The sequence below is a fragment of the Lactuca virosa genome, chromosome 4 (genome assembly GCF_052849685.1).
Source record: "Lactuca virosa cultivar CGN04683 chromosome 4, Lactuca_virosa_CGN04683_v6, whole genome shotgun sequence".
NCBI classification, from domain to species: domain Eukaryota; kingdom Viridiplantae; phylum Streptophyta; class Magnoliopsida; order Asterales; family Asteraceae; genus Lactuca; species Lactuca virosa.
In genome coordinates, this window is record NC_136429.1 from 53,529,697 (window position 1) to 53,556,851 (window position 27,155).

General features: G+C 35.4%; 1 long non-coding RNA gene across 1 annotated transcript in view; it reads left to right on the plus strand.

Moving 5' to 3' along the window:
- The first annotated feature begins 660 nt into the window (after window positions 1-660).
- LOC145168919 (uncharacterized) overlaps window positions 661-27,155 on the plus strand; it is a 31,461-nt gene continuing 4,966 nt past the window's right edge. The window contains exon 1 of the long non-coding RNA XR_013742179.1: window positions 661-907. This is a non-coding gene — a long non-coding RNA (uncharacterized LOC145168919). The remainder of the gene's footprint in view (window positions 908-27,155) is intronic.

Sequence of the window (27,155 nt, forward strand, 5' to 3'; positions counted from 1 at the left end):
ACAGTGATGGATGTGGTGGGTGGGCTTGACTTTTAATTTTTAATCTTTTAAATAATTTAAATATTATACCAATTACAAAAAATAGGAAAAAAAAGAAATTATAAGGGCATTAAAGTCTTTTTAAGTGTACAGGGACCAAATTCATTAAAAAAATCCAAAATTGGACCACTTATGCACCAACAATTTTTTTTGGACCAAAACTACATAATTTTGACAAATACAGTGACTATTTTTGCAATTTTGTCTCTTTTAATGGATACAACTCCACTGCAAAAGATTTATGTAATAAAAAACTAAAAAAAAATAAACGTAATTCTTCAAGTTTTGAAGTTATAACAATTCACTCTATTATACAACCCAAAAAAATAAAAAAGAAATCTATCAAACGTAAAAAAGAAATACACACAGAGATCACAAAACATGGAATTGGAAACCAGAAAAAGCAATAGAAATATAAGAGAAAGATTACTACATAGCAACATATGTTTTCCCAAGGATTTCCTGTTGGAAAAGCGTCAATTGAGGCCGGATTTTTCCAGTCAAACATTAGAGATGTTTGATAAATTGAAAATCAAAGGGAGATTAATTCACATCGTTGTTCAAAAACATACTTATGCTTCTCACGATGGGCATGTTTAGGTACACAGACGAGAGCTTTGGAGAAAAACGAAAGAGATGAAGGCAGTGTTGGGTGGGTTGAGCGTGGTGGAGAGGAGAGTAGCGGTGGAATTTTCAACGCCCTGAATACTTCAGAGGAAGGTCAATGTATGAATGATTCAGATGTTAAAATGATAACTCTAACCGAATAAGAGGTAAAAGGTGCTCAACCACACTCCTGATACGAACCATTAAGAGGTTACATCTGGATGGTTCAATTTTGAGGCTTACCAAACAACCTCCTTATCCGGTAAGTAATTGTATTTAAATTTTAATTAATTCGTCAAAATAATGTCTTAATATAGAAAGTTAATGAAACAAGTTTTTTTTTTCATTAGATCTTAATTGTTTATAAATCTGCACAATCTTTTTTTCTTTCATTTCCTCAAATGTGTTTTAGGCAATGGACACATAAAATAAAATTCTATTTCCTCAAATACCCTCTTGTCAAGACATTTTCATATGCAATTTAGACTCTAAAAAATAATGTAAATAATGAAGAGTAAAAAATTATTTTACTATGGACACGATAACCCGTACACCATAGGTGGTTCTTCCCGTTATTTGTCTCCATATATAGATTCGTGTAACTTGTAAACCCTATTGTAAAATAGATAGAAGTGTCTCTTGCTTAGCTATAGAGGTAGGATGATTAACATAATCGTGTGAACCACATAATTTCTATGTTCTTTACATTGTTACTTGGTGGCGGCGACAACGGGGTGGCGGCAGTGATGGTGATGGCGACGGCGGTAGTGATGGTGTTGGTGATGGGGTAGCGGTGGTGGTGATAGTGATGGTGATGGTAGGTCGGTGATTGTGGTGATGGTGTTAGTGTTGGGTTTTGTGCATTCTAACACTCCTATGGTGTACATGCAACCCTAGATGCTTTGGATCTATGTTTTCTCTAATATACATGCAAACTTTGTTTTTCCAAAGCATCATCCTAACTAGCATACAATGGAGTATCTTTACTACAAAATTCTAGTTAGATGACATACCTTTTGTTGTAGCTGGAAACCTTGAACCTTTAAGAACTTAGCACCAATATTGTGAATGCCTCAAATGGAATCACAACACACCTTTGGACAAAGGATGACTTTTGAGAGAGAATGTCTTGTACCAAAAACGCCTCATATGAACTCATAGAACACTAGTGTATGTAGTAACCAAGTTTGGATGCTAAGGGGTTTCTTATATAGTGTGGCAAGATTAGGGTTACACCATGTAAACCCTAATGGGCATGACTTTCCATAGTCCTTAGGCTCCATGGGTTTAAACCTCCATGGATCATCCATGGATTGTCACATGGGTTTAGCCCATCCTAAGGAATCATGGATCATTGGCCCACACCATAAGAATGAATGATTTACCAAATCAACCCCTTATATTTAATTAGTCTCTTTTGATCACAAAATTAATTCCAAACTAATTCTTGATCAATACTAATTAAATAATATGATTTTATATTAATATATTAGAACTTATAATATATTAACAAATCATAAATAACCTCTTCTCAAAAGTCCATCCTATCAAATTGTCCTGGTGATATGCAACCCAAATGGACCATGCTACTCTCGGGTCAAGTACATACCAATTATAGTTATGAGCTTAGACACCTTATCCAACAGTCTCCCACTTGGATAAGTCTAATAACTATTATTGCAAGTACGACTTCACAACCAGACTAGAAATCGTAGCTCTTAAAAGCCGCTGTCGAACTCTGACCTAGTCAATGACGCGTCCATTAGATATGGGATCATATATTCCTCCTTTCTAGATATCATATGGACTGAGACATGGATTTTAATCATTCTCTCTGTCCATCTGTTGTTTCCCGATTTCTGATTTATGACGACTGACTAATTGAACAAATCAAATCAGTCCAGGCTTGGCCAAGCACTTAGGGGTGTCATCACTAAATCATCGAGGGGCCCACAAATATCGCTTTTATCCACATGGGTAAAAGGAACGGATAAACTTCGACCCAAATGCTTGATTGTACTTACTCATCAAATTACACACAACTTTTTGTTTTATAACACCAAGTTACTGGTGTGTTTACATATATTAATGTGCAATCGACTCGCAACTACAACTCACATGTCTCCGTTTTAAGAATATAAGATATTATCGTCTCACAATCACTCGTGATAAAATCCATGAAGTGATTCAGATGAGCGTGGGTGTAATCCAATACTCGAATCTTATTCCAGGAGTACTCATAAACACTGCAGCTATGTCTAAAACACCTAGACAAACTACAGACCCATTCATGACAATCTTGCCTCAATACCTACTTCCAAAGTATGATCGACTGTGGATGGTTTGAATAATCTTGTTATTCGGGAAGTCAAAACATGCAAAGTGAAAACACATGAATAATACTAATCCTATATGACCCCAAAACTTTTGAGTGCCATATTGATTACTCATTATTCATTGTATAATGTTTCAATTTATCAACTTAATACTTGAATTAAAACAATAGTTATGTCATGCTCCAGGCATGCACACTATGTTTATCTATGGTCCTTTCTTTGTGAAATAGATCAATTGAAAGCATTTCAATGACACTCATTTCACAATTCCAACCCAAATTCTCGCCATTCGCTATAATCTGTTAGATTTTAAACTTATATGCAATGATCCTCTTGTAATGACTATGCACAAAAGTCACAGAGACTTGGCAACAGACATTACAAAGTATTCCAATGAAGAGCAATTCCATGGAAACGAAGCCTCAAATTCAAAGTACATTCCTTTGAACATCCTTCTTGCATAAAAGTTTCCTAATCTTACACAGATTTAAAGAATAAATTCCTCTTATGGAAACATATCCATATTCACATTTTGACTATCACTTCTGAACAAGAGTTACCTCTTCTCAGAGTATGTCAATATGATCCATCCATTTTTATACTTCCAACTACAAGCGACCAATCCTTGGCGAACCTTAGATTGTCCTTAACATTTGTTAACCACTTTAGTCATATCCGGTTCTAGTCCTTTTTCCCTCTTAATGCCCTAGGCATTTGGAAATTTTAGAACGCGAGAATATTATAGCATATGCAATCGATCCTATACCCGAAGCATATGAGATACAATTCATAATGTCTAACAAAAAGACTGTTGGGTTTTGAGCATTCTAACACTCCTAAGTGTACATGCAACCCTAAATACCTTGGATCTATGTTTTCTCTATTATACATACAATTATGAACATCCAAGGTATTATCCTAATCTAGCATACAAAATAATAAATATAACAAGATAGAATACATACCTCTTTGATGTAGAATGTCTTCATGAAGCTTGAGTGCCTAGTGCCCCAAGTGTGACACCTCAAATGGTTCACACAACACCAAATACACTTGGAATAACTTGAGAGAAACTTGAACACTCCTTGAAATCGTCTAGCCCTCACACTCACACATTAGTGCCCGATTTCTTGAGCCATGAGATTCTTTTATATGGTGGCTATTAGGGTTACACCATGTAACTCATAACTTTACCCATTCCTTATGCTCCATGGATTTTAACCTCCATGGAGTATCCATGGGTCACCCCATGGACTTAGTCCAACATAAGGAATCTTGGATCACAAGCCCACATATATAAGAATGAATGATTTACACAATCAACCCATATATTTAATTAGTCTCCTTTTGATCACTTAATTAATTCCAAATTAATTCTTGACCAATACTAATTAAATAACCTTATTAATATATTAGAACTTATAATATATTAACCAACCTTAAGTGTTATTTCTCTCATTATAGTCTATCCAAATGCATGATGCCATGCAACCCAAATGGACCATGTCGGGTCGGGTCAAGTCTTACCAATTATAGTTATGGACTTAGACATTAATCCAACAGTCTCCCACTTGGATAAGTCTAAAACTATTATTGCGTATGACTTCAGGAACCGATCAGCAATCGTAGCTCTCAAAAGCTTCTGTCGAACTCTAACCTTGTCGATGAACTCTGACCTTTGTTAATGACTTGTCCATTAGATAAGGGATCATATATTCATCCATTCTAGATATCATATGGACTGAGACATGGATTATCAATCATTCTCTCTGTCCATTTGTTGTTTCCCGATTTCCGATTCATGATGACTGACTGATTGAACAAATCAAATCAGTCCTGGCTTGGCCAAGCACTCACATGTATCATCTTTAAATCAACGAGGGGCCCACAGATATCGCTTTTATCCCGAAGGTAAAAGGAATGGATAAACTTCGACTCATATGGCTTGTTCTACTACTTGTTGAATCATACACAAAGGCACATTTTATAACATCGAGTTACCAATGCGTTTTCGTGCAATCAATGTATAACCAACTCATAGTAACAACTCATATCTCTAGGTTTGAAGAATATAAGATATTATCGTCTCATGATCACTCGTGATAAAATCCATGAAGTGATTCAAATGAGCGCGGGTTGAATCCAATACTCAGAACTTATGAGCACTCATGAGTGTTGTAGCACCACTTTGTCCACCAACTTGGACCTCTACAAACCAACCCATGACAGTCTTGATTCATATCTACTTCCAACATATGACCGACTGTGGATGGTTTGAATAACTTAATCATTCAGGAAGAGCGACTTAGTTATTCTGGAAGTCAAAACATGCAAAGTGAAACACAAGAATAAATGAATCAAATATGGTATCAAACCCTATGAATATAAATAAACACTTTTATTTATCACCATACTGATTACTCATTATTCATTGTTTCGGTTTTATCAACTTTATACTTGAATTAAAAACACTAGTTGTCCCATGCTCCAAGCATGTACACTATGTTTTTCTTAAACAATAGCTTTGCCATACACCAAGTATGCACTCTATGTTTGTCTATGATCCTTACTTTGTGAAATAAACCAATTGAACATAATTTCAATGATTCTAATTTCACACTCCCAAATCCTTATCGAAAAATGTGAGAATTTCAAATTCCTATCATTTATCGAAATCTGTTTAGATTTTAAACTTATATGCACTGACCCTCCTGTAATGAATATGTACAAAGTCACAAAGACTTGTCAACAGTCATTATAAGGTATTCCAATGGAGATCAACTCCATGGAAACTAAGTCTCATATTCAAAGTACATTGCTTTGGACATGCTTCTTGCATTAAGTTTTCTAATCTTACACAGATAACTTCCACCTATGGAGACAACTCCATATTCTCATTTTGACTATCACTTCTGAATAAGAGATGCCTCTTTTCAGAATATGTCAATATGGTCCTTCCAAAATTAGAACTATACTTCCAACTGTCCCTGAGCAACCAATCTTTGGTAAACCTCAGATTGTACTCGACAATTGCTTAATCATTTTAGTCATATCCAAGTCTAGACCTTTTCCCTTCTTAATGCCTCTGGGCATTTGGAAAAATTTAGAAATGACAAATATTATAGCACATGAAATCGATCCTGTACCCAAAGCAAATGGTACACGATTCATGATGTCTCACATAAAGACATGATTCTAGACCAGTCTTTTGCTACAATATTTTTATTTGCCATGTTTTCAAAATTTGACTATGAAGAGGGATGCCGTAATCATAATCGAATTTTGAGAACGCAATATATAGAATTTCCTTAAGTTGAACCAATCCAACATGAAATTCATATATATATTCTTGACTAAAGATGATTAAGGTCTCAATCTAAGCCTTTAGAACTGAAATGAAGTATATCATCTCCCTTAATTATAGCAAAACAACTTTTTCAATCCCTGCAGCCACACGAATTGAAACTTTTGTTTTCTATAATTAACATTGCTAACTTGCAACACTAACAATAATTATCATGCTCCCACTAACATGATGATTATTAGCATAACACTTATGCTCCCACTAGCTTTGACATGTACTCAGAAATCAGCTGGACTTCTAGAAATCAATACTTTATTGACTTCCTTACCAAAGTTCAGATTTCTGATACAAGATGCTTTGATAAAACTTTATCAAAATCATACACCTTTCCTTAGATAGCATGCATGTGTGTCTAAACAATTTCAGAACTATGAAAAGGGATGCCATAATCATAGTCTCAATTGTTTAGACCTTTTGCCATCTGCTTCAAATCTACTTGGTGGAAGTGTTTCCTCACCATCATTTTCATGAATCGGAGAGAAACCTTATGACCCTTAGATTTTATGGTGTATTTGTTCTTATCCATGTAAATCATCAAAACCATAGTCACAAGACAAGGATAATGACAAATCCAAACTCATATGGACTGAACTTATGCAATCTTAACTTCTTGCCACCTGGCAGTACAGGGCCTGCCATTGCTTCCAAGTTGTTATGCAACCAATTGAGAACTTTCAGAACTCCTATGCAAAGCCAACTTTAACTGGAATGGGCACAGAATATGTCAACATGATATGTTATAAACCTCAAGTCGTGTGCTAGTGAAGAACCTCAGGTTTTATTCTTGATTAGTTCTTGAAATTCTTTTTAGGATCTTTAAGACTCCCACTGTCCTCTTGACATATAAGACTATCTTGCCAAATATTCAAGAGATAGTGCGGATTCTTTATCAAGACAAACACTTCACACAATTGGCCTTAGTTGGTCTTTGTTTAATCCAAAACATCACAACTTACCAACTTCAAATGTACAAGAGTAGGACACTTTTACTCTTACATTTGACAAGTGTTATAAACCTTTCTTTAAGATATGCCACTCAACTTATAGTCTTGGAGTATGACTCTAAGACTTGTTTTGGAACGAAGTATGACTCATCTTTTTGATTTAACCATTTCAACAATTCATGACTCCTCTTCTTAGTCATAAGAATGCACTAAGATGACTTTAGAGGACCAATTGTGATATGGTATCTTAATCATTAAGATGATCATAAACATGATACTAAAGTACTCTCCCATCTTTTCAGATTTGAGAAACTTTTATCTTTCTGCCATACTTTGATTCTTCTTATTCGTTCTGTCTCACATTGAAACTTCTCCAATGCTACAGACTTATACTTAAACTTATAAGTATAACCATATTTACTGAACTTAAGTAAGTCATGACGAATAGTCTTCTTGATCTTTTGTGGTGGACTTGACCAGTGCACAAGAATGTGTACTCGATCCCTTAGTCCTTTCCTTATTCACATAAGGAATTAGTCTTAATTTTCCAAGCTGAAAGTTCTCATTCATCATACTATACAACTTGCATGATTCCAAGTTTCGGTCCAATTGAACCTTGGGTGATGAGAATCTTTCCTTATTTGGTAATATTAGACACTACCACAACCGAAAGAATCAAATCCATTTTTCCAATATTGCTATCAATGGAATCTTATAAGCAACAACTTTTCACAAATGCCATTGTAAGGATACTTAAAATAAATAAAATCAAAACCTTTTTCTTTTATTTTAAAACTTTGCGGAAAAACTTATCCTTACAATCCATATGAAAACCTTGTTGTTATCTATTCCTCAGCAATATAAATATCATAACTCTTAAGTAATAGCCCAAAATTCTGATCACCGAACCATGCGATTGAAATCCATCTTCGCGATCAGAATCAGCATGTACTTAATAGAGTTAGACAATGGATTTTACCTGAAGTAGAGCCAAACTTATTGACTTTAACATCCTTAGGTAAATTTGGCAGCTTCGTAACCAATGCCCCTTCATTTGGCAATAGTTACCTATGGACCCTTGATAATGGGACTATCTCAGACTTCGCCTCTCTCTTTACCATTGGGTCAACCGAGTTGACTATGGCCGATCCCTTTCCATTGGGAAGAGAGAGCTTTACTGGATATCCAATGTCATCATTGTCAATGTCCATAGCGTTTTAGGAAGTTGATCTTAGCAAATAGATAAGATCATTAAGGGTCTTGTCTTAGTCTGTTTCATAGGATTCCCAAAAGAACTCACTATGTGACTTAGAAAGTAGTTGAGCCACCAACTTTCTCAAGACTTTGACACCCAACTCTCCCGGCTTGTCAATATGTGACTACATCTCCAAGATGTGATCACACCTAGACCTTGCCTTGCCAATAGGGCTTGAGTGACCTTAAACTTTTTAGGAACTTGTGGGTTAGGGAGAATAATTGGATGAGGTGAAAGAAGTATGATATCCATAGGACATCATCTTCATTTAGGAAAGCTTGTTTCAAGAGATTTGGGAAGATCATAAATGTCTAGACCAGACATTTTTTGGGAGATATTCAAGATAGTTGATTTAAAGTCCTTAATATGACACCCAATATGAAATATTAAGGCTAGGACCCAACAAACTATTTTATAACTTAGAAGAGGGATGCCGTAATCCAAGCTATAAAATATTTGAAGGTAGGTGAATGACGATTCACCAATTTCCACCATGAAAAACGAAATAATTTATTAGGTTTAGTTGGATTTGAAAGTCCTAGATCTTTGAGATTCATTGAACTGTTCAAAGGCATGTTTCAATCTCGAGTGTGCCCTTCAGGTTTTGTGACTGGGATGTCGAGGATCACAAAACAAGGTGTGAATAACCATGCAAATATACTTGGTACCCTTAATATTTACCCCTTAATCAGTGTACCGGTTAACCACACACGCTCCACCGATACTATGATAAATATTAAGTTACCCTTTGCCTACCTTGTTAAGTCCAGGTTAGTGTGCCGGTTAACCACACACGCTCCACTAACGACTTAAGCAAAGTGCAAAGTGTAATTTCATGGATTAGCACCAAATTCACATTTTCCTAAGTAACTAAGATTGGGTATTAATAAGAGTTTAGTTACTTAGTATTTATCATTAATACTTTTAATGAAAGGAGAATTATAGTCCTTGTCCTACCCGTTCGGCTAACGACCCTCCACCAGTCAAGGAAGCGGTGGGTGAGAGTGGACACCCATTAAACTGCCATTTTATAGGCAATAACCTTATACCCCCCTTATAAACCGGCTTCGTGAATGAGGCCTACTAACGGTAAGACTGACTTTACTCTTATACATATATATAAATATTATTAACTTATAATATTATAAAGTATGAGGGTTGAATTTTAACTTTTAAAATTCTAAGGGCTAACTTGGAATTAAAGTATTGATAAGTGAAAACTTTTCAAATTCCAAAACTTGAGGGCAAGTTTTGAAACTATTCAAAACTAAATAATTCCATAACTTATGAGTTTAAAGTAGTTTTAATTAAAAAAAAAACTCTTCAAGTTCCATAACTTGAGGACAAGTTATGGAAGACTTTAAACTAATTAAAAAAAATAATTTTTTTTATTGTAACTTATGGAACTAATTAAGGTTACACTTTTTTTTTAATTTAATGAAGAGACTCTTGAACCTCCATAACTTGAGGACAAGTTATGGAGTCATAAAACCATTTAATTAGAACTAGACTCTTCATTTTGTAACCTTTCCCAACTTTTATGAGTTTTATGATTCTTAAATGTGACTTTTCATATAACTTGAGGACAAGTTACAAAAACACACTTTGGAATCAACTCTTAGATTAAAATGGATTGAAAACAACTATTTCACACAACTTTTCTATTAATCTCAGAACCTCATAAGAATAAGATAATTCAAATCATCAATCTTCAAGAAATTAGCATGAACATACAAACTAATACAAATCTTGAAATTATGACAATTATCTTAGAAATTGGATTAGCATGAACATTACCACATCAAAAACAAGTTTATAAGTCCAAAAACATCTTAGGGTAATGTTCCTAGTCCAATTCCAGCCAAAACAATCGAATATATGCATCCAACTCGATTTTTCAGCTACTTTTGCAAGTATAACAAGAAAACAAGCCTAGGCTCTGATACCACTGTTGGGTTTTGAGCATTCTAACACTCCTAAGTGTACATGCAACCCTAAATACCTTGGATCTATGTTTTCTCTATTATACATACAATTATGAACATCCAAGGTATTATCCTAATCTAGCATACAAAATAATAAATATAACAAGATAGAATACATACCTCTTTGATGTAGAATGTCTTCATGAAGCTTGAGTGCCTAGTGCCCCAAGTGTGACACCTCAAATGGTTCACACAACACCAAATACACTTGGAATAACTTGAGAGAAACTTGAACACTCCTTGAAATCGTCTAGCCCTCACACTCACACATTAGTGCCCGATTTCTTGAGCCATGAGATTCTTTTATATGGTGGCTATTAGGGTTACACCATGTAACTCATAACTTTACCCATTCCTTATGCTCCATGGATTTTAACCTCCATGGAGTATCCATGGGTCACCCCATGGACTTAGTCCAACATAAGGAATCTTGGATCACAAGCCCACATATATAAGAATGAATGATTTACACAATCAACCCATATATTTAATTAGTCTCCTTTTGATCACTTAATTAATTCCAAATTAATTCTTGACCAATACTAATTAAATAACCTTATTAATATATTAGAACTTATAATATATTAACCAACCTTAAGTGTTATTTCTCTCATTATAGTCTATCCAAATGCATGATGCCATGCAACCCAAATGGACCATGCCGGGTCGGGTCAAGTCTTACCAATTATAGTTATGGACTTAGACATTAATCCAACAAAGACATGATACTTGATCAGTCTTTTGCTACAATATTTCTATTTTCCATGTTCTCATAATTTTGATTATGAAGAGGGATGCCGTAATCATAATCAAATTTTGAGAACGCAATTAACATTCCTATATATAGAATTTCCTTATGTTGAACCATTCCAACATAACATTCATATATATATTTGACTAAATTTGATTAAAAACTCAATCTAAGCTTTTAGATTTTGAAATGAAGTATGAATTCCTCTCCCTTAATTATAGCAAAACAACTTTTCAAACCCTGCAACTTCGCGATTTGAAACTTTTGTTTTCTATAATTAACATTGCTAACTTGCAACACTTACCATAATAATTATGATCCCACTAGCACAATAATTATTATCTTACTAGCATAACACTTATGCTCCCACTAGCTTTGACATGTATTCAGAAATCAACTGGACTTCTAGAAATCAATATTTATTGACTTTCTTACCAAAGTTTAGATTTCTGATACGAGATGCTTCGATAAGAATTTATCCAGGCTTCTCAAAATCATACACCTTTCCTTAGATAGCTCACATGTGTGTCTAAACAATTTCAGAATTTACAGCAATAAGTCTCAAATGTTTAGACCTTTGCCATTTCTTACAATTCGAATTATGAAGAGGGATGCAGTAATCATAATCGAATTTGAGAATGCAAATATCACAATTGCTAACTATTAAAATCTACTTAGTGAAAGCGTTTCCTCACAATCATTTTCATGAATTGGAGATAAACCTTATGACACTCAGATTTTATGGTATATGTGTTCCTATCCATGTGAATTTGTCATAACCATAATCACAAGGCATGGTTAGTTACAAATCCAAACCCATATGCACTGAACTTGTTCAATCTTAATTTCTTGTCACCTGGCAGCACAAGGGCCTACCATTCCTTCTAGGGTTGTTATGCAAACAACTGAGAACTCATAGAACTCACATGCATAGTCAACTTTAACTAGAGTGGACACAGAAATAAGAATATGTCAACACGATAGGTTACAAACTTCAAGTCGTGTGCTAGTGTTTAACAATAGGTTTACTCTTGATTAGTTCTTGAAACTTTCAAGATCTTTAAGACTCCCAATGACCTCTTGACATATAAGACTCTCTTGTCAAGAACTATTCCTTGACAAACAAATATTCAAGAGTTAGTGCGGATTCTCATCAAGAATGACACTTCACACAATTGGCCTTAGTTGATCTCTGTTTTCTCCAAAGCATCACAACTTACCAATTTCAAATGTACAAGAGTAAGAAACATGTTACTCTACATTTGGTGAGTGTTATAAAACTTTCTTAAGATTATGTCACTCAAGACACAATCTTGGAGTATGACTCTAAGACTTGTTTTGGAACGAAGTATGACTCATCTTCTTGATTTAACCATTTCAACAATTCATGATTCCTCTTCTTAGCCATAAGAATGCACTAAGATATTCTTTGAGGATCAATTGTGAAATGGTTTTGATAATCATTAAGATGATCATAAAACATGATACTCAAGTACTCTCCCATCTTTTCAGATTGGAGAAACTTCTATCTTTCTGCCTAATTTGATTCTTCTTATTTGTCCTGCCATACATTGAAACTTTTCCAATGTTCAAAATTATACTTAAACTTGTAAGCATAACCATATTTACTAAACTTTAGTAAATCATGACGAATAGTCTTATCATTCTTTGTGGTGGACCTGACCAGCGCACATCCAGTGTGCCCGATCCCCTAGTCCTTCACTTGACTTACATATTCATTTGAACAAGGAATTAGCCTTAATTTCCCAAAGATGAAGGTTCTCATTCATTACACGATACAAGTTGCATGATTCCAAGTTTCTATCCAACTGAAACTTGGGTGATGAGAATCTTTCCTTATTTGGTAAATTATGACACTACCACAAACAAAAGAATCAAATTCATATTCCAATATTGCTATCAATGGAAACATATAAGCAACAAATTTTCACAAATGCCATTGTAAGGAAATTTTAAAAATAAGATAAATTTCAAAAATTTTCTTTATTTATAAAAATTGCGAAAAACTTATCCTTACAATGCAAATACAAGTGAAAATATGTTGTTATCTATTCCTAAGCAATCTATCATAACTCTTAAGCAGCAGCTCACAATCCTGATCATCGAACCATGTGATCGAAATCCATCTCTTCACGATCAGAATCAAGTTACTCTTTCTTTAAGTTTCCTTTCATTCCTTTGATTCTACAAAACATCAAAATGTAATTACATTACATCATGTATTAAGAATCTATAAATAGGAACTTAATAGAGTTAGATATTGGACTTACCTGAAGTAGAGTCAAACTTTTTGACTTTACCATCCTTATAATCTTTCAGGTAAATAGAGCAGCTTCGCAACCAATGCCCCTTCTCTTGGCAATAGGAACATATGGACTCTTTGGGAATGGCACGTGGGACAATCTCAGACTTAGCCCTTCTCTTTACCATTTGGTCAACCGGGTTGACTATGGCCGATCCCTTTCTATTGGGAAGAGAAAGCTTTTCTGTACTTCCAATGTTACCATTGTCAATATCCATGGAAGTTTGGGGAGTAGAGCTTCCAGTCAAATTTGCTTTACCAGTGCGCCAAATCATTGTTGATTCAGCAACAACAAGCAAATATGTTAGATCAATAAGGGTCATGTCGTGGTCTCCCATATAGTAGTCCTTAAGGGAACCCGCTATATGACTTAGGAAGTGAATGAAGAACCCAGTTAACCGCCAACTTCCTTGAGACTCCGACACCCAACTCTCCCAGCTTGTCAATATGTAACTTCATCTCCAAGACGTGAGTACATACAGACTTTCCTTCCTGCCAATAGGGCTTTGAGTGACCTTGATCTTGTGGGTGAGGGAGAATTATTGGAGGAGGTGGAGGAAGTGAAGTTCCACTACAGCACGAAGAAGGGATTAATCTTTCACCTTGATCGCCTTGTGGAAAATCATCTTTATAAAGAAAGCTTTTTCAAAAGATTCGGGAAGACCATAGTTGTCTAAACTAGACATTTATGAGGGAAAAATTCAAGTTTAGTTGATTTTAGTCCTTAATATAACACCCAAAATAAAATATTAAGGTTAGGATCCAACACAATACTTTACAATTCGGAAGAGGGATACCGTAATCCAAATTGCGAAATATTTGAAGGTAGGTAAATGTGTCACACCCCCAAACGAGAACGGCGGAAACATCCGGGGGTGGGTGACTTCATGTCAAGTATCACAACACATGTATTATAGTAATCAAAGTACAACAACCATTTCATTAATAATGTATAAGTTTTTACATAAGTGTTCAAACACTAGATGCTCAACATCAGAAGTAGATATAGTATAAGACAAAAGATGCAACACGGTACTAGGCTGTCTTCTTAAAAGCTCCGAGAGTATACCTGTCTACTAGATTCCTGAAAATACAAGTTATTTTGAAAGAGAGGATCATCATTAAAGCTGGTGAGTTCATAAGTATTAGTTTATAACACAAATCCGTTTTCTAGTTATTTGATACAGTAAACACGTTTTCCCCCAGAAAATCCTAGATTTTCTGATGTATTATACGGTAAGCAAACATGGTGAAAGTTTATGGTTTCTAAGTGGTATACTGTATTATAATTTACATAAAATCATAAAGAAAAGGCCTTTTCCAATACGAAAATAGTATTTCCGTATTTAAACTGGTAAAATACTGTATTATAGTTTTATAAAAATAAAACTATGTGAAGTTTTACTTATTCATACACTAATCATTAAATTCAATACCAAATGTGAGTTATCATAACCATGCTTGATGACCTAGGATCGCCTAAAACACGACGTTCTTCAGGCGTCGAAATATGGTACGACAGTTATCACCACAGGTCTGCCGACTTAGCTGTTGCAAGCAGCTCTGGTGCAGGATTGTCAGTCCCCTATAGATCTATACACAAATGTCACGCTCTCACACAAGGACACTCTGGTTATAATTTTTAGGACTTTCGTTTTATACTTAAATAAGTACTTGAAGCGTGTCTCACAAGTGTTATATCGATGATTACATATAGGATAATAAAAGGTTACTTTGTAATAACTATACTGAAAGTAAGTTTCATAAACTATATAAAATATAGTTTTATATGGTTGTTTTCTGATTGATGTTATCTAATGAATGTTTTCTACTCGTTTTCTATTAAGTACCAACGAATGAGTTCTCTAAGGAATGTTTTCTACTCGTTTTCTGTTAAGTACCAATGAATGTGTTTTCTAAACTATACTTATTATAGTTTAACTGTTGGTAAGAACCGGTAATACTGCTATTACATGAAGTTCACTGTTTGTACCAAAAAGTACCAAACAGTTTGAAAACCCTTTTATATTTATATAAATGTAATATTTATATAATTGTGATTAATTAGACCTTCAGTTATATAACTTTACCCCAAGCCCACAACCAAATAAGGAACAAGAAATGGGGTCAAATTATATATTCTAAATCTTTTGAATCCAAATTATATACTTTACACATATATAAATATGTAATTTTTATGATAATTATAACAATTTAAAAACTTGAAAGACATTTAAAATCATTTTAAAAGAGTTTAACAATGTCTCAAAAGAGTCTACATGACTTTAAATCATTTTGAAAGTATTTGGTAATCTTTTATTGTTAACACAATATTTAAAAACATAAGATAACCTTTTGTATTATTGTTATCACAGGTAAATATTAACACAATATTAATTGTGTGCAACTTGTATTCCCTCCCCCCCCTATAAGCATTTAAAATCATTAAGAAGGTAGATTATAGGGGTATGAACTCACTTGATAGGTGGTGATTCAGGCAGAGTTTCGTTTCTTAGAAGGGAGTTTTCTTGGTGTAACTGAGAGTTTTTGATGAAAATCCGGCTTCACTCGGGTAGAGTTTCAGCTTAAAATTAAGGACTTCGGGACTTCGGGGCTTGCTTCAGGTGGTAAGGAGGTACCCGGGACTTCAGAAGGTTTAGAAAGGCTTAAAGGAGTGTTTGAGTGGAGAGGGGATTTGAAATTTCTAAACAAAACCCGGAGGCCTCGCATCCGTTGGGCGTACTACTGAAAACCTCAGTACGCTGGGCGTACTGCTTGTACGCGTGGCATACTAGTTGGAGTCTTATCCGATCTTCGGACGTGGCGAGGCTACGAGGCACGCGTCGAGGCTAGTCTCATTACGCTGGGCGTAATCTTTTCGTACGCTGGGCGTAGTGGCCACCTGGATTCGGACATGTTGATTAAGCGAGATACATGTCACTTGCGAAGAAAGAGGCTACGTGGTCAATCCGGGGCCTTGCTTCCGAGTACGCTGGGCGTACTCTTGTACGCGGGGCGTACTTCCTTTTTCCAAACTTCAAAAATTCATATCTTTTGCATACGAACTCCGTTTTTACGTTCTTTATGTCCACGCGTAGGTGAGACAATGCTCTACAACTTTCGTTTAGACTCCGTCGACTAATTTTGAGTTTATTTTTAAAGTTATATTTTTAACAGGCTGGGACAGGAAAAGTCCGTTAAAAATTCATAACTTCTTCATCCTACGTCCGTTTTCGATTGTCTTTTTACCGTTGGATTTCTTTTGATAAGATCTCTGATTCTCGTTTAGGTTGTTTTGGCCAAAAGTTGCTCGATCTAAATTTCGAGTTTCAGGTTGCGTACTGCTGTGTCGAAACTTAGAAAAATCATAACTTCTTCATACGAAGTCAGATTTGGACGTTCTTTTTATGGACATTCTCGGTTTAACGTATACTATAAATTTCATGTAGATAGTTAAGGCTAAAAAGCATTTTATTGAAAAGTCACTATTTACGCTAAATAGTGTTTTGCAGGTTTTGTTGCGGATCTTTGATATGTCATAACTTCTTTGTCATAACTCAGATTTCAGTGTTCTTTATATTTTCGGAAACCTTGTTACTATCTCTACCACTTTATTCAACCCATTTAAGATTATTGAACAATTTATTTTTTTGACGCTTATTTTCGTTTCAATAAACTTCTATTTTTATTATTTCGAAATAAGTTACAATTTGACCTAGACTATTATATTGACTTGATATATCAGGTTGTTACATTATCCCCCCGTTGGAGGGAATTTCATCCCGAAATTATTTCTAAAGTGGTACTCATGGACTAGGGAAAAGATGTGGATATTTTTGTCGTTTCATCTAATCTTCCCGTTCCCAAGTGAATTCAGGTCCCCGGTTTGCAATCCAGTGAACCTTCACTATCGGGATACGACTTTGCTTGGTTCTTTTGATTTCTCTATCCATGATTTCTATTGGTTCTTCTACAAAGTGTAGACTTTTATTTAACTTGATTTCATCGAGTGGAATAACAAGTGTTTCATCGGATAGACACTTCTTTAGATTAAACATGTGGAAGGTAGGGTTGTATGTTACTAAGTTCTTGTGGTAGTTTGAGTTTTTAAATAATTGGACTGATTCTAGCAAGCATCTCGAATGGTCCGATGTATCTCGGATTTAGTTTCTCACGTTTGCCGAAACGTATCAAGCCTTTCCATGGTGAGACCTTTAATAAGACACAGTCACTAACCTGGAATTTCAAGGGTTTTCGCCGTTTGTCTGAATAACTCTTTTGTCTATTTCTAGAAGTTTTTAGTTGTTCTCGAATTTGTACAATCTTTTTTGTGGTCTCTCGAATGATCTCAGGTTCGGTTAGAGTACTGTTGGGTACTTGATTCTTGGCTAGTTGCGTATCGCCCACTTCAGCCCAGCACATACGAGATCTGCACTTACGGCCATGGAGAGCTTCAAATGGAGCAACTTTGATGTTGGTGTAGTAGCTATTGTTTTATGAAAATTCAATAAGTGGTAAATGGGTATCCCAAGCGTTACCAAAATCGGTCATATATGCTCTTAGCATATCTTCTAATTCTTGAATCGTTCTCTCATTTCGTCTGTCGGCTTAAAGATGGTAGGCTATGCTCATGACTAGCCTAGGTTCCAGAGATTTCTGAAGTGACTGACTGAACTGGGAGATGATTCTACTATCTCAAACGGAGATAACAGATATTGGAACACTGTGCAGTCAACTAATCTCTTGGACACACGTTCTAGTAGCTTCTCTATTTTGCCTATTTCCTTCAATTTGCAGGAAGTGCGTGGACTTGGTTAATCTATCGACGATCACCCAAAATGGTATCAAGTCCACCCGTTGTCTTGGGTAAATTGATTATAAAGCCCTATTGCAATCCGCTACCACTTCCACTCAGGTATCTCCGGTTGTTGTAGTAAGCCTGCGGGCTCTTGCTCTGAAGTTCATGATAAGACTCATACTTGGTTCATCCACCATTACCTCGTGTATACAAGTCGTATATAATTTAGATTGACAAAATGTTCGGATGGGTGGCTCTGCCCCAGGTCCACAACCAGAAAAGGAACAAGAGATAGGGCGGAATCACACATCCTAAATCTTGTTGAGTCTAAATTATATACTACTCTTGCGTATACACTTAGCAGCGGTAGATTAACCTCATGAGTTCTTAGTCTCTATTCTCGAACTTGACTTACAACACAAGTGGTCTTCCTATGAGGTCTATTGGGTATTCTACGGGTGGTTACTGACTTCTGAGACTTCTTTGGTGTTTTTCGTTTCGAGTTTCCTATCTACTGGGCGGGCTAGAAGGTGTGGTACCCCTCGCATGGGTACTTCTGAAGTTTTGAAGTGAGAGGTGATATAAGGGTTTGCGTTATGGATTGGAAGAATTTCATCTGACGGCTGATTAAGGAAAAAGTTCTTTTACACAAAATAAGAATTTTGCATGGTAAGGACCAAGCCAAACCATGTCGGATGAGGATGTCAGAACTTCTCGAAGAAATAGATATTAAGTCGTTCTGGAAGAAATGATTACTAGGATGATGAACTATCCTATGTACATAAGTTTTCAGCGCTTTCGGTTTTATTCTGTTATTATTGCTGCGAACCCCTTTTTGATTCGAAATTGGCGAGTACTTAACAATACGAGGGTTCTAATAATTTGAAATAATGAACTTTCATGAAATGATCCCTAGTAGGTCTCTCTATCATTGCTTGGTGTACACAAGTCATGCATAATTAAGATTGTTAAGACAGTTGACTAAGCAACCCTGCCCTAAATCCACAACCAAACAAGGAACAGGAAATGAGGTGGGATTACTCACTCTAAATCTACAAATCTTAATTATAAATGACTCTAATGTATACACTAAACCATCATAGCTTACCTGCTAGGGTTTTCAGTTTTTATATTGAATGCTGCAATTTGGTTCGAACGAGAAAGTAATTATAATTATAATTAATTATTGGAGTTTGGAAGCGTACCAAAAATATAGCAGGGTTCTTTGATGCTTCCCCATTCTCTGGGGTCAAACTCCTCTCGCTCCCCTGTCGTTCTTCTCTGTTGGACAGTCCCTCTTCTAATGTCCTATTTCACCACAAAGATGACATATTGGACTGGTTCCAACATTGGTAGTTGAAGTGATGAACTCGACCGGAGTCCTACAGAAGCGGGCGGTGTGCTCCTTCATGTTGCATCTATTGCAATGCAGTAGTCGGCAAGCTCCGTGATGATGGTAGTTGCACTTGCTGCAGTGTGGGAGGTTTCCTAAGTACGGTGTGGTCGGTGTTGGGATAGCAGGTCTGATGGGGGTATTGACTGCCCTAGTTTGTTGCCCTTCGGTAGGTTCTTGAGTTGAACAACTCCCTTTCTCGTTCTCGAACTTCCGCTTCAGGATATTAGGTTTGAGGTCTGAAGTGTCTTTACAAGTAGGCATTTGTTGCTGAAATTGGTTATCACCACAATCGGGATTGTCGATTACATTCCCACTAACATTTGCGTAGTTAGCATTAAGGTGAGCCATGACAACTGCTACGACTGCTGTGACTGCAACTTGAAACGTAGCTGAATCTATCTAAAGGATTGGTGTTTTACCGGAGGGTTGGTTACATTTCTTCGGAGGCATGATTCTGTTAAACGATGAGAAATAAATGAGCTCGTGAGCAATGATAGTTGTCTCTAGATGTATTCTAATCATTTATATCTACATATAAATTTGTCGTTTTGGTTATACGGTTCTCAATGTTTCGACCTATATCCTTATGATGCAGTCCTGGTAAAGAGTAGAAGTAAGTTTCTAGAATGGTTATAAACCGAGTGTCGTCCGAACTAAGTTATCTTGATTGGTGGATATCATGTTCCAACCTTCGAAAAGATTTGAAAACAATTCATAATAGAGTCTACATAAACTAGACTTATGAATTTGAGAAATAATCACTCTCAATTGAGATTTCGTGATCTGATTTACTGTTATTAGTCGTGACATGAAAAGGTGATAAACTTAATACTTAACGTGAGCAGTATAATAACTAACTCACTAGGTTGAATCGATTTACTAGTTATTAGAGTGACGAAAAAGTACTCAAATACTTCGCATGTATTACACGTGGTTTTCCTCTGTTCTATGTTCTACTCCTGGCGGTAAAGATTTGTTCTCTCCTGATATCTATATGGTGTCCTTCTCTTTTGTAGGTATATTGAATTCCTGTTCCGTCTTACTTCCAACTCTGACACTGATCCCCATTACTTCATAATGGAGAGTTCGAATCCCAGAAGTTCATGCAAACCTCTCATCGGTGTCCTTAATAAGGTAAAGACATTTGGTGGTTTCTATAGTTTCTTTACTCCTCATCTGTTTCTTTCTCGGAATACTCCTAATGAAACTCTGTTGGATTCTCGTTGATTCCTCTGTTGGTTGTTATGGTGAGGTGGTTACATCTATCTAAGTGGTTTACACGAGAATGGGAATGTCTAAAGAATCTATGAGATTAGTAAAACATTTTTGTTACAAATACAATTTTACGAAGATGATCCATTCCGGTCTTTCTATAACCACATAATTTGTACCGATTATATATAATCCAGATCAAATAAACCTTCGAATAAGTGATCCTACTCTAAAACCACATCCAAACAAGGAAAAGGAAGTAGAGTGAAAATCACCTATTCTAAGTCTATAAAATCTCAACTATATATAATTTTAACGTATACACTTAGTAATTATAGACCTACCACAAAAGGTCTTTTTAACAATTCCCTAAAGTTATTTATGGTATCTAAAATACTTCTATAGTATTTTAATTATATGTTTGATTCTTGAACTTCTAGATATAAGAAGTTGATAAGTTTTCAGTTGTGTTGTTATAGCATCCTAAAATACTCCTATAGTATTTTAACATTTATGTTTGGTTTTAGAATTCTTTTGGTAACTAGGTAAGTTTTAGACTTGTTGCAACACCACAATCACTCCCAAACACATGTTGGTCATATCTCAAATAAATATAGTTGATCAGGCTATATTGATCCCAGATATGATTACATAACTGTCCAGGTTTAACTGTAGTGTCCAACATCCAAATACTTTTGTTTTGTTCTTCTTGTGATACTCGTTCTAGTATATATATTCTGCATGTACTTATACTTTTATAAAATATTGTTATATTTTAAAGTATAACTCTTGGTCAGAGTGTTTTTATCCCAATGTGTTTATAGTTGTATATCTTTTATGACTGATATACTGAGTTCACTATAAATAATGCACCGATACCAATCTGTCACACCCCCAAACCAGAACGGCGGAGCGTCCGGGGGTGGGTGACTTCATGTCAAGTATCACAACACATGCATTATAGTAATCAAAGTACAACAACCATTGCATTAATAATGTATAAGTTTTTACATAAGTGTTCAAACACTAGTAAAAGACAAAAGATGCAACACAGTACTAGGCTGTCTTCTCAAAAGCTCCGGGAGTGTACCTGTCTATTGGATTCCTGAGAATACAAGTTATTTTGAAAGAGAGGATCATCATTAAAGCTGGTGAGTTCATAAGTATTAGTTTATAACTCAAATCCGTTTTCTCGTTATTTGATACAGTAAACACGTTTTTCCCCATAAAATCCTAGATATTCTGATGTATTATACGGTAAGCAAACAGGGTGAAAGTTTATGGTTTCTAAGTGGTATAATGTACTATAGTTTACATAAAATCATAAAGAAAATGCTTTTTCCAATACGAAAATAGTATTTCCGTATTTAAACTGGTAAAATATTGTATTATAGTTTTGTAAAAATAAAACTATGTGAAGTTTTACTTATTCATACACTAATCATTAAATTCAATACCAAATTGTGAGTTATCATAACCATGCTTGATGACCTAGGATCGCATAAAACACAACGTTCTTCAGGCGTCGAAATATGGTACGACAGTTGTCACCACAGGTCTGCCGACTTAGCTGTTGCAAACAGCTCTGGTGCAAGATTGTCAGTCCCGTATAGATCTATACACAAATGTCACGCTCTCACACAAGGACACTCTGGTTATAATTTTTAGGACTTTTGTTTTATACTTAAATAAGTACTTGAAGCGTGTCTCACAAGTGTTATATCGATGATTACATATAGGATAATAAAAAGTTACTTTGTAATAACTATACTGAAAGTAAGTTTCATAAACTATATAAAATATAGTTTTATATGGTTGTTTTCTGATTGATGTTATCTAATGAATGTTTTCTACTCGTTTTCTATTAAGTACCAACGAATGAGTTCTCTAAGGAATGTTTTCTACTCGTTTTCTGTTAAGTACCAATGAATGTGTTTTCTAAACTATACTTATTATAGTTTAATTGTTGGTAAGAACCGGTAATACTGCTATTACATGAAGTTCACTGTTTGTACCAAAAAGTACCAAACAGTTTGAAAACCCTTTTATATTGATATAAATGTAATATTTATATAATTGTGATTAATTAGACCTTCAATTACATAACTTTACCCCAAGCCCACAACCAAATAAGGAACAAGAAATGGGGTCAAATTATATATTCTAAATCTTTTGAATCCAAATTATATACTTTACACATATATAAATATGTAATTTTTATGATAATTATAACAATTTAAAAACTTGAAAGACATTTAAAATCATTTTAAAAGAGTTTAACAATGTTTAAAAAGAGTCTACATGACTTTAAATCATTTTGAAAGTATTTGGTAATCTTTTATTGTTAACACAATATTTAAAAACATAAGATAACCTTTTGTATGATTGTTATCACAGGTAAATATTAACACAATATTAATTGTGTTCAACTTGTATCCCCCCCTTATAAGCATTTAAAATCATTAAGAAGGTAGATTATAGGGGTATGAACTCACTTGATAGGTGGTGATTCGGGCAGAGTTTCGTTTCTTAGAAAGGAGTTTTCTTGGTGCAACTGAGAGTTTTTGATGAAAAGCCGGCTTCACTCGGGCAGAGTTTCAGCTTAAAACTGAGGACTTCGGGACTTCGGGGCTTGCTTCAGGTGGTAAGGAGGTACCCGGGACTTCAGAGGGTTTGGAAAGTCTTAAATGAGTGTTTGAGTGGAGAGGGGATTTGAAATTTCTAAACAAAACCGGAGGCCTCGCATCCTATTTATGGGAGGGGTCTGGTCCTCGGTACGCTGGACGTAATATTCACGTACGCTGGGCGTACTACTGAAAACCTCAGTACGCTGGGCGCACTGCTTGTACGCGTGGCGTACTAGTTGGAGTCTTATCCGATCTTCGGACGTGGCGAGGCTAGTCTTATTACGCTGGGCGTAATCTTTTCGTACGCTGGGCGTAGTGACCACCTGGCTTCGGACACGTTGATTAAGCGAGATACGTGTCACTTGCGAAGAAAGAGGCCACGTGTTCAATCCGAGGCCTTGCTGCCGAGTACGCTGGGCGTACTTCCTTTTTCCAAACTTCAAAAATTCATATCTTTTGCATCCAAACTCCGTTTTTGACGTTCTTTATGTCCACGTAGGTGAGACCATGCTCTACAACTTTCGTTTAGACTCCGTCGACTAATTTTGAGTTTATTTTTAAAGTTAAATTTTTAACACGCCGGGACAGGAAAAGTCCGTTAAAAATTCATAACTTCTTCATCCGGCGTCTGTTTTCGTCTGTCTTTTTACCGTTGGATTTCTTTTGATAAGATCTCCGATTCTCGTTTAGGTTGTTTTTGGCCAAAAGTTGCTCGATCTAAATTTCGAGTTTCGGACTGCGTACTGCTGTGTCGAAACTTAGAAAAATCATAACTTCTTCATACGAAATCAGATTTGGACGTTCTTTTTATGGGCATTCTCGGTTTAACGTATACTATAACTTTCATTTAGATAGTTAAGGCTAAAAAGCATTTTATTGAAAAGTCACTATTTACGCTAAATAGTGTTTTGCCGGTTTTGTCGTGGATCTTTGATTGGTCATAACTTCTTTGTCATAACTCGGATTTCAGTGTTCTTTATATTTTCGGAAACCTTGTTACGATCTCTACCACTTTATTCAACCCATTTAAGATTATTGAACAATTTATTTTTTTGACGCTTATTTTCGTCTCAATAAACTTCTATTTTTATTATTTCAAAATAAGTTACAATTTGACCTAGATTATTATATTGACTTGAAATATCAGGTTGTTACAAAATGACAATTTACCAATTTGCACCATGAAAAACGAAATTGATTATTAAGTTTTAAATAGATTGAAATTCGTAGATCCTTTGAGATTCATTGAACTTTTCAATGACATGTTTAAATCTCGATTGTGCCATTCAAGTTTGTGACTGGGATGCCGAGGATCACAAACAAGGTGTGAATAACCATGCAAATTAGTTTGGTACACCCAATGTTACAACCACCTAATCTATGTGCCGGTTAACCACACACGCTCCATTGATCTATGATTAACATCAAGCTACCCTTTACCACGCACTGTCAGTCCCAAATTAGTGTGCCAGTTAACCATACACGTTCCACTAACGACTTAACAAGGTGCAAAGTGCAATTTCATTGGTTAGCACCAAATTCACATTTTCCTAAGTAACTAAGATTGAGAATTTATAAGTGTTTAGTTACTTAGTATTTCATTATACTTTTAATGAGAATTTAAATGTCCTGTCAAACCCGTTCGGCCAACTACCCTCCACCAGTCAAGGAAGCGGTGGGTGAGAGTGGACACCCATTAAACTGCCATTTTATAGGCAGTAACCTTATACCCCCCCCCCCCTTTTTTTTATAGACCGTCTTCGTGGATGAGGCCAACTAACGGTAAGACTGACTTTGTTCTTATACATATATAAATATTAAACCTATAATATCATAATAGTATAAGTATTGAATTTTAAACTTTTAAAACTCTAGGGTTTGGAACTAAAGTGTAACGCCCGCAGATCCGGGCTAATCAATTTAGAGACGATGAGCATCAAAAATGAGTTTTTGATGGAAGATTATTTAGAAGGATTAATCTTAACCAAGTTTTATTATATGTTACAAGGGTTACATACATATAAAGAACGCCGAAATCCGAGTTATAACGAAGAAGTTATGGCCCGTCGAAGTTTTACGGCAAAACCGGCACGGCACCGGGAGACGTAAATAGTGAATTTACGGTAGAGGACTTTTTAGCCTTAGTGATCTAAACAAAATTTATAGTATACATTAAACCGAGAACATACAAAAAAAGAACGCCCAAATCTGACTTCGTATGAGGAAGTTATGAATTTTCTAAGATTTGGCATAACAGTGCACGACCCGAAACTCGAATTTTAGTTCGAGCGGTTTTTGGCCTATGCAACCTAAATGAGAGTTGAAGATCTCATTAATAGGAACTCAACGGTAAAAAGACATACGAAAACGGAGTCCGTATGTAGAAGTTATGAATTTTATGCGGACATTTAACAGTATAATCTCCTCCAACTGTTAAATTTAAGATCGGTCGAGAATTAGCCGACGGAGTCTAAATGAAAGTTTTAGATCTTGTTTTTACCTACGCATGGATATAAAGAATGTCGAGAGTAGAGCTCGTATGTTAAAGATATGGACGAAACTTGGTCCCTACTCTTCGAGAGCGATAAATTTGATACAGTTTTGTAAATCTGAGATAAAATGAGAATTAGCTGACGGCGTCTAAATGAAAGTTGTAGTACTCGTAAATACCAACGCGTGGATATAAATAACGTCAAAAATGGAGTTCGTATGAACGAGTTACAAATTATAATAGCATATTTACATATTAAAATAAAGTATAAATCATATATACGTACACACACACACACACACACACATATATATATATATATATATATATATATATATATATATATATATATATACAAATGTATATATCATTAAAAAGGTATCGACGATGCGGTTATTATAAGACTAGTGTTGAGTACTTTCGACATTAGTTTAGTACAAATATCGTTAAATCTATTTAAAATAGTATTATGAATGAGTGTTTAATCGTTTATATAACTATAAGGTCATTAAGTAATTATGGAGGGTAGTTTTTGTAAATTCAATTACTATAAATAAGAGGCTTGGGCTCTCATATTTCTTGCACCATTCTCTTGATTCAAGAGTCTTTCTCTTCTTATCCCCCGAGCATTTCGGTCCCTCGTGATTCGACTTCTCTTTCTGTAGTTTTAGTATAGTAAGGTGAGCGCTGAAGCGCTGCACGAATCTTTCTTAGAAAGATTCAGCAACGAAGTCCTGCCCCTGCAGAGCCCACCTCCTAGCTAAAACCCCATTGTAAGTAAGTTATGCTTACCCTATTTTAAATATAGTTTATATTTAAAATTAGTATTGTTATTATGAACTTATAATAAATATTTGAGCTATTATTATGACTTATATAAGTGTCGTTATAATTTTTAACTACTCGCGGTACGGGGAATCTGGTTTAAAGGGCCGCATAGGGTTGTTGGATTTCAAAAGTGCTATATGCCAAAATGGTCCTGCCCTCCGGTGTTTTATGTCTGGCCCCTGTCTGTACATAGTGGTTGG